The sequence below is a fragment of the Hypomesus nipponensis genome, chromosome 3 (assembly GCF_054491055.1).
Source record: "Hypomesus nipponensis isolate SF chromosome 3, ASM5449105v1, whole genome shotgun sequence".
Lineage (NCBI taxonomy): Eukaryota > Metazoa > Chordata > Actinopteri > Osmeriformes > Osmeridae > Hypomesus > Hypomesus nipponensis.
This window is the reverse complement of record NC_140363.1, coordinates 562,501-570,000: the sequence shown is the minus strand read 5'-3', so window position 1 is coordinate 570,000 and position 7,500 is coordinate 562,501. Positions and strand designations below refer to the sequence as shown.

The 7,500-nt window shown below is 47.2% G+C and overlaps 6 non-coding genes and 17 pseudogenes across 6 annotated transcripts; all 23 read right to left on the bottom strand.

The window, feature by feature from the left end:
• Positions 1-296: 296 nt before the first annotated feature.
• On the bottom strand, positions 297-415 carry LOC146297483 (5S ribosomal RNA; annotated as a pseudogene).
• Positions 416-588: 173 nt separating this feature from the next.
• Positions 589-707, bottom strand: LOC146297482 (5S ribosomal RNA; annotated as a pseudogene).
• A 176-nt stretch (positions 708-883) lies between these two features.
• LOC146297481 (5S ribosomal RNA) lies at positions 884-1,002 on the bottom strand (annotated as a pseudogene).
• Positions 1,003-1,175: 173 nt separating this feature from the next.
• On the bottom strand, positions 1,176-1,294 carry LOC146297480 (5S ribosomal RNA; annotated as a pseudogene).
• A 173-nt stretch (positions 1,295-1,467) lies between these two features.
• On the bottom strand, positions 1,468-1,586 carry LOC146297479 (5S ribosomal RNA; annotated as a pseudogene).
• Positions 1,587-1,759: 173 nt separating this feature from the next.
• LOC146297478 (5S ribosomal RNA) lies at positions 1,760-1,878 on the bottom strand (annotated as a pseudogene).
• A 173-nt stretch (positions 1,879-2,051) lies between these two features.
• LOC146297477 (5S ribosomal RNA) lies at positions 2,052-2,170 on the bottom strand (annotated as a pseudogene).
• Positions 2,171-2,476: 306 nt separating this feature from the next.
• Positions 2,477-2,595, bottom strand: LOC146297476 (5S ribosomal RNA; annotated as a pseudogene).
• A 174-nt stretch (positions 2,596-2,769) lies between these two features.
• On the bottom strand, positions 2,770-2,888 carry LOC146297475 (5S ribosomal RNA). The gene has a single exon (XR_014744569.1). It is a non-coding gene; the product is annotated as a 5S ribosomal RNA (ribosomal RNA).
• A 170-nt stretch (positions 2,889-3,058) lies between these two features.
• Positions 3,059-3,177, bottom strand: LOC146297474 (5S ribosomal RNA; annotated as a pseudogene).
• A 284-nt stretch (positions 3,178-3,461) lies between these two features.
• LOC146297473 (5S ribosomal RNA) lies at positions 3,462-3,580 on the bottom strand (annotated as a pseudogene).
• A 174-nt stretch (positions 3,581-3,754) lies between these two features.
• LOC146297472 (5S ribosomal RNA) lies at positions 3,755-3,873 on the bottom strand. Its single transcript, XR_014744558.1, has one exon. It is a non-coding gene; the product is annotated as a 5S ribosomal RNA (ribosomal RNA).
• A 170-nt stretch (positions 3,874-4,043) lies between these two features.
• Positions 4,044-4,162, bottom strand: LOC146297471 (5S ribosomal RNA; annotated as a pseudogene).
• A 242-nt stretch (positions 4,163-4,404) lies between these two features.
• On the bottom strand, positions 4,405-4,523 carry LOC146297470 (5S ribosomal RNA; annotated as a pseudogene).
• A 228-nt stretch (positions 4,524-4,751) lies between these two features.
• LOC146297469 (5S ribosomal RNA) lies at positions 4,752-4,870 on the bottom strand (annotated as a pseudogene).
• A 174-nt stretch (positions 4,871-5,044) lies between these two features.
• Positions 5,045-5,163, bottom strand: LOC146297468 (5S ribosomal RNA). The gene has a single exon (XR_014744547.1). It is a non-coding gene; the product is annotated as a 5S ribosomal RNA (ribosomal RNA).
• A 170-nt stretch (positions 5,164-5,333) lies between these two features.
• LOC146297467 (5S ribosomal RNA) lies at positions 5,334-5,452 on the bottom strand (annotated as a pseudogene).
• Positions 5,453-5,746: 294 nt separating this feature from the next.
• LOC146297466 (5S ribosomal RNA) lies at positions 5,747-5,865 on the bottom strand (annotated as a pseudogene).
• Positions 5,866-6,039: 174 nt separating this feature from the next.
• Positions 6,040-6,158, bottom strand: LOC146297465 (5S ribosomal RNA). The gene has a single exon (XR_014744536.1). It is a non-coding gene; the product is annotated as a 5S ribosomal RNA (ribosomal RNA).
• A 170-nt stretch (positions 6,159-6,328) lies between these two features.
• LOC146297464 (5S ribosomal RNA) lies at positions 6,329-6,447 on the bottom strand (annotated as a pseudogene).
• A 260-nt stretch (positions 6,448-6,707) lies between these two features.
• On the bottom strand, positions 6,708-6,826 carry LOC146297463 (5S ribosomal RNA; annotated as a pseudogene).
• Positions 6,827-7,046: 220 nt separating this feature from the next.
• Positions 7,047-7,165, bottom strand: LOC146297462 (5S ribosomal RNA). The gene has a single exon (XR_014737933.1). It is a non-coding gene; the product is annotated as a 5S ribosomal RNA (ribosomal RNA).
• A 174-nt stretch (positions 7,166-7,339) lies between these two features.
• Positions 7,340-7,458, bottom strand: LOC146297461 (5S ribosomal RNA). Its single transcript, XR_014737900.1, has one exon. It is a non-coding gene; the product is annotated as a 5S ribosomal RNA (ribosomal RNA).
• Positions 7,459-7,500: the final 42 nt, after the last annotated feature.

Genomic DNA, 7,500 nt, shown 5'->3' with positions numbered 1-7,500 from the left:
TTGACAACCATAGGCTACTTATCCATATACAGATTTGGCAATTGACAATGCAAGATGGTCTCTCTCTCTCTCTCTCTCTCTCTCTCTCTCTCTCTCTCTCTCTCTCTCTCTCTCTCTCTCTCTCTCTCTCTCTCTCTCTCTCTCTCTCTCTCTCTCTCTCTCTCTCTCTCTCTCTCTCTCTCTCTCTCTCTCTCTCTCTCGCTCTCGTGTCAAAATGAAAACAGCTTCCAGCCCCTTTCATGAAGGACTACTTGTGCATATTGCAACATTTCAGTTTCTAAGTGAATGAGCAAAAGAGCATACAGCACATGGTATTCCCAGGCGGTCTCCCATCCAAGTACTAACCAGGCCCGACCCTGCTTAGCTTCCGAGATCAGACGAGATCGGGCGTTGCCAGGCTGGTATGGCCGTACGAAATAAGTTGACAACCATAGGCTACTTATCCATATACAGATTTGGCAATTGACAATGCAAGGTGGTCTCTCTCTCTCTCTCTCGTGTCAAAATGAAAACAGCTTCCAGCCCCTTTCATGAAGGACTACTTGTGCATATTGCAACATTTCAGTTTCTAAGTGAATGAATCAAAAGAGCATACAGCACCTGGTATTCCCAGGCGGTCTCCCATCCAAGTACTAACCAGGCCCGACCCTGCTTAGCTTCCGAGATCAGACGAGATTGGGCGTTGCCAGGCTGGTATGGCCGTACGAAATAAGTTGACAACCATAGGCTACTTATCCATATACAGATTTGGCAATTGACAATGCAAGGTGGTCTCTCTCTCTCTCTCTCTCTCGTGTCAAAATGAAAACAGCTTCCAGCCCCTTTCATGAAGGACTACTTGTGCATATTGCAACATTTCAGTTTCTAAGTGAATGAGCAAAAGAGCATACAGCACATGGTATTCCCAGGCGGTCTCCCATCCAAGTACTAACCAGGCCCGACCCTGCTTAGCTTCCGAGATCAGACGAGATCGGGCGTTGCCAGGCTGGTATGGCCGTACGAAATAAGTTGACAACCATAGGCTACTTATCCATATACAGATTTGGCAATTGACAATGCAAGGTGGTCTCTCTCTCTCGCTCTCGTGTCAAAATGAAAACAGCTTCCAGCCCCTTTCATGAAGGACTACTTGTGCATATTGCAACATTTCAGTTTCTAAGTGAATGAATCAAAAGAGCATACAGCACCTGGTATTCCCAGGCGGTCTCCCATCCAAGTACTAACCAGGCCCGACCCTGCTTAGCTTCCGAGATCAGACGAGATTGGGCGTTGCCAGGCTGGTATGGCCGTACGAAATAAGTTGACAACCATAGGCTACTTATCCATATACAGATTTGGCAATTGACAATGCAAGGTGGTCTCTCTCTCTCTCTCTCGTGTCAAAATGAAAACAGCTTCCAGCCCCTTTCATGAAGGACTACTTGTGCATATTGCAACATTTCAGTTTCTAAGTGAATGAATCAAAAGAGCATACAGCACCTGGTATTCCCAGGCGGTCTCCCATCCAAGTACTAACCAGGCCCGACCCTGCTTAGCTTCCGAGATCAGACGAGATTGGGCGTTGCCAGGCTGGTATGGCCGTACGAAATAAGTTGACAACCATAGGCTACTTATCCATATACAGATTTGGCAATTGACAATGCAAGGTGGTCTCTCTCTCTCTCTCTCGTGTCAAAATGAAAACAGCTTCCAGCCCCTTTCATGAAGGACTACTTGTGCATATTGCAACATTTCAGTTTCTAAGTGAATGAATCAAAAGAGCATACAGCACCTGGTATTCCCAGGCGGTCTCCCATCCAAGTACTAACCAGGCCCGACCCTGCTTAGCTTCCGAGATCAGACGAGATTGGGCGTTGCCAGGCTGGTATGGCCGTACGAAATAAGTTGACAACCATAGGCTACTTATCCATATACAGATTTGGCAATTGACAATGCAAGGTGGTCTCTCTCTCTCTCTCTCGTGTCAAAATGAAAACAGCTTCCAGCCCCTTTCATGAAGGACTACTTGTGCATATTGCAACATTTCAGTTTCTAAGTGAATGAATCAAAAGAGCATACAGCACCTGGTATTCCCAGGCGGTCTCCCATCCAAGTACTAACCAGGCCCGACCCTGCTTAGCTTCCGAGATCAGACGAGATTGGGCGTTGCCAGGCTGGTATGGCCGTACGAAATAAGTTGACAACCATAGGCTACTTATCCATATACAGATTTGGCAATTGACAAGGCAAGGTGGTCTCTCTCTCTCTCTCTCTCTCTCTCTCTCTCTCTCTCTCTCTCTCTCTCTCTCTCTCTCTCTCTCTCTCTCTCTCTCTCTCTCTCTCTCTCTCTCTCTCTCTCTCTCTCTCTCTCTCTCTCTCTCTCTCTCTCTCTCTCTCTCTCGCTCTCGTGTCAAAATGAAAACAGCTTCCAGCCCCTTTCATGAAGGACTACTTGTGCATATTGCAACATTTCAGTTTCTAAGTGAATGAGCAAAAGAGCATACAGCACATGGTATTCCCAGGCGGTCTCCCATCCAAGTACTAACCAGGCCCGACCCTGCTTAGCTTCCGAGATCAGACGAGATCGGGCGTTGCCAGGCTGGTATGGCCGTACGAAATAAGTTGACAACCATAGGCTACTTATCCATATACAGATTTGGCAATTGACAATGCAAGGTGGTCTCTCTCTCTCTCTCTCTCGTGTCAAAATGAAAACAGCTTCCAGCCCCTTTCATGAAGGACTACTTGTGCATATTGCAACATTTCAGTTTCTAAGTGAATGAGCAAAAGAGCATACAGCACCTGGTATTCCCAGGCGGTCTCCCATCCAAGTACTAACCAGGCCCGACCCTGCTTAGCTTCCGAGATCAGACGAGATCGGGCGTTGCCAGGCTGGTATGGCCGTACGAAATAAGTTGACAACCATAGGCTACTTATCCATATACAGATTTGGCAATTGACAATGCAAGGTGGTCTCTCTCTCTCTCTCGTGTCTAAATGAAAACAGCTTCCAGCCCCTTTCATGAAGGACTACTTGTGCATATTGCAACATTTCAGTTTCTAAGTGAATGAGCAAAAGAGCATACAGCACCTGGTATTCCCAGGCTGTCTCCCATCCAAGTACTAACCAGGCCCGACCCTGCTTAGCTTCCGAGATCAGACGAGATCGGGCGTTGCCAGGCTGGTTTGGCCGTACGAAATAAGTTGACAACCATAGGCTACTTATCCATATACAGATTTGGCAATTGACAATGCAAGATGGTCTCTCTCTCTCTCTCTCTCTCTCTCTCTCTCTCTCTCTCTCTCTCTCTCTCTCTCTCTCTCTCTCTCTCTCTCTCTCTCTCTCTCTCTCTCTCTCTCTCTCTCTCTCTCTCTCTCTCTCTCTCTCTCTCGTGTCAAAATGAAAACAGCTTCCAGCCCCTTTCATGAAGGACTACTTGTGCATATTGCAACATTTCAGTTTCTAAGTGAATGAGCAAAAGAGCATACAGCACATGGTATTCCCAGGCGGTCTCCCATCCAAGTACTAACCAGGCCCGACCCTGCTTAGCTTCCGAGATCAGACGAGATCGGGCGTTGCCAGGCTGGTATGGCCGTACGAAATAAGTTGACAACCATAGGCTACTTATCCATATACAGATTTGGCAATTGACAATGCAAGGTGGTCTCTCTCTCTCTCTCTCTCGTGTCAAAATGAAAACAGCTTCCAGCCCCTTTCATGAAGGACTACTTGTGCATATTGCAACATTTCAGTTTCTAAGTGAATGAGCAAAAGAGCATACAGCACCTGGTATTCCCAGGCGGTCTCCCATCCAAGTACTAACCAGGCCCGACCCTGCTTAGCTTCCGAGATCAGACGAGATCGGGCGTTGCCAGGCTGGTATGGCCGTACGAAATAAGTTGACAACCATAGGCTACTTATCCATATACAGATTTGGCAATTGACAATGCAAGGTGGTCTCTCTCTCTCTCTCGTGTCTAAATGAAAACAGCTTCCAGCCCCTTTCATGAAGGACTACTTGTGCATATTGCAACATTTCAGTTTCTAAGTGAATGAGCAAAAGAGCATACAGCACCTGGTATTCCCAGGCTGTCTCCCATCCAAGTACTAACCAGGCCCGACCCTGCTTAGCTTCCGAGATCAGACGAGATCGGGCGTTGCCAGGCTGGTTTGGCCGTACGAAATAAGTTGACAACCATAGGCTACTTATCCATATACAGATTTGGCAATTGACAATGCAAGATGGTCTCTCTCTCTCTCTCTCTCTCTCTCTCTCTCTCTCTCTCTCTCTCTCTCTCTCTCTCTCTCTCTCTCTCTCTCTCTCTCTCGCTCTCGTGTCAAAATGAAAACAGCTTCCAGCCCCTTTCATGAAGGACTACTTGTGCATATTGCAACATTTCAGTTTCTAAGTGAATGAGCAAAAGAGCATACAGCACATGGTATTCCCAGGCGGTCTCCCATCCAAGTACTAACCAGGCCCGACCCTGCTTAGCTTCCGAGATCAGACGAGATCGGGCGTTGCCAGGCTGGTTTGGCCGTACGAAATAAGTTGACAACCATAGGCTACTTATCCATATACAGATTTGGCAATTGACAATGCAAGATGGTCTCTCTCTCTCTCTCTCTCTCTCTCTCTCTCTCTCTCTCTCTCTCTCTCTCTCTCTCTCTCTCTCTCGCTCTCGTGTCAAAATGAAAACAGCTTCCAGCCCCTTTCATGAAGGACTACTTGTGCATATTGCAACATTTCAGTTTCTAAGTGAATGAGCAAAAGAGCATACAGCACATGGTATTCCCAGGCGGTCTCCCATCCAAGTACTAACCAGGCCCGACCCTGCTTAGCTTCCGAGATCAGACGAAATCGGGCGTTGCCAGGCTGGTATGGCCGTATGAAATAAGTTGACAACCATAGGCTACTTATCCATATACAGATTTGGCAATTGACAATGCAAGGTGGTCTCTCTCTCTCTCTCTCTCGTGTCAAAATGAAAACAGCTTCCAGCCCCTTTCATGAAGGACTACTTGTGCATATTGCAACATTTCAGTTTCTAAGTGAATGAGCAAAAGAGCATACAGCACCTGGTATTCCCAGGCGGTCTCCCATCCAAGTACTAACCAGGCCCGACCCTGCTTAGCTTCCGAGATCAGACGAGATCGGGCGTTGCCAGGCTGGTATGGCCGTACGAAATAAGTTGACAACCATAGGCTACTTATCCATATACAGATTTGGCAATTGACAATGCAAGGTGGTCTCTCTCTCTCTCTCGTGTCTAAATGAAAACAGCTTCCAGCCCCTTTCATGAAGGACTACTTGTGCATATTGCAACATTTCAGTTTCTAAGTGAATGAGCAAAAGAGCATACAGCACCTGGTATTCCCAGGCTGTCTCCCATCCAAGTACTAACCAGGCCCGACCCTGCTTAGCTTCCGAGATCAGACGAGATCGGGCGTTGCCAGGCTGGTTTGGCCGTACGAAATAAGTTGACAACCATAGGCTACTTATCCATATACAGATTTGGCAATTGACAATGCAAGATGGTCTCTCTCTCTCTCTCTCTCTCTCTCTCTCTCTCTCTCTCTCTCTCTCTCTCTCTCTCTCTCTCTCTCTCTCTCTCTCTCTCTCTCTCTCTCTCTCTCTCTCTCTCTCTCTCTCTCTCTCTCTCTCTCTCTCTCTCTCTCGTGTCAAAATGAAAACAGCTTCCAGCCCCTTTCATGAAGGACTACTTGTGCATATTGCAACATTTCAGTTTCTAAGTGAATGAGCAAAAGAGCATACAGCACATGGTATTCCCAGGCGGTCTCCCATCCAAGTACTAACCAGGCCCGACCCTGCTTAGCTTCCGAGATCAGACGAGATCGGGCGTTGCCAGGCTGGTATGGCCGTACGAAATAAGTTGACAACCATAGGCTACTTATCCATATACAGATTTGGCAATTGACAATGCAAGGTGGTCTCTCTCTCTCTCTCTCTCGTGTCAAAATGAAAACAGCTTCCAGCCCCTTTCATGAAGGACTACTTGTGCATATTGCAACATTTCAGTTTCTAAGTGAATGAGCAAAAGAGCATACAGCACCTGGTATTCCCAGGCGGTCTCCCATCCAAGTACTAACCAGGCCCGACCCTGCTTAGCTTCCGAGATCAGACGAGATCGGGCGTTGCCAGGCTGGTATGGCCGTACGAAATAAGTTGACAACCATAGGCTACTTATCCATATACAGATTTGGCAATTGACAATGCAAGGTGGTCTCTCTCTCTCTCTCGTGTCTAAATGAAAACAGCTTCCAGCCCCTTTCATGAAGGACTACTTGTGCATATTGCAACATTTCAGTTTCTAAGTGAATGAGCAAAAGAGCATACAGCACCTGGTATTCCCAGGCTGTCTCCCATCCAAGTACTAACCAGGCCCGACCCTGCTTAGCTTCCGAGATCAGACGAGATCGGGCGTTGCCAGGCTGGTTTGGCCGTACGAAATAAGTTGACAACCATAGGCTACTTATCCATATACAGATTTGGCAATTGACAATGCAAGATGGTCTCTCTCTCTCTCTCTCTCTCTCTCTCTCTCTCTCTCTCTCTCTCTCTCTCTCTCTCTCTCTCTCTCTCTCTCTCTCTCTCTCTCTCTCTCTCTCTCTCGCTCTCGTGTCAAAATGAAAACAGCTTCCAGCCCCTTTCATGAAGGACTACTTGTGCATATTGCAACATTTCAGTTTCTAAGTGAATGAGCAAAAGAGCATACAGCACATGGTATTCCCAGGCGGTCTCCCATCCAAGTACTAACCAGGCCCGACCCTGCTTAGCTTCCGAGATCAGACGAGATCGGGCGTTGCCAGGCTGGTTTGGCCGTACGAAATAAGTTGACAACCATAGGCTACTTATCCATATACAGATTTGGCAATTGACAATGCAAGATGGTCTCTCTCTCTCTCTCTCTCTCTCTCTCTCTCTCTCTCTCTCTCTCTCTCTCTCTCTCTCGCTCTCGTGTCAAAATGAAAACAGCTTCCAGCCCCTTTCATGAAGGACTACTTGTGCATATTGCAACATTTCAGTTTCTAAGTGAATGAGCAAAAGAGCATACAGCACATGGTATTCCCAGGCGGTCTCCCATCCAAGTACTAACCAGGCCCGACCCTGCTTAGCTTCCGAGATCAGACGAGATCGGGCGTTGCCAGGCTGGTATGGCCGTATGAAATAAGTTGACAACCATAGGCTACTTATCCATATACAGATTTGGCAATTGACAATGCAAGGTGGTCTCTCTCTCTCTCTCTCTCGTGTCAAAATGAAAACAGCTTCCAGCCCCTTTCATGAAGGACTACTTGTGCATATTGCAACATTTCAGTTTCTAAGTGAATGAGCAAAAGAGCATACAGCACCTGGTATTCCCAGGCGGTCTCCCATCCAAGTACTAACCAGGCCCGACCCTGCTTAGCTTCCAAGATCAGACGAGATCGGGCGTTGCCAGGCTGGTATGGCCGTACGAAATAAGTTGACAACCATAGGCTACTTATCCATATACAGATTT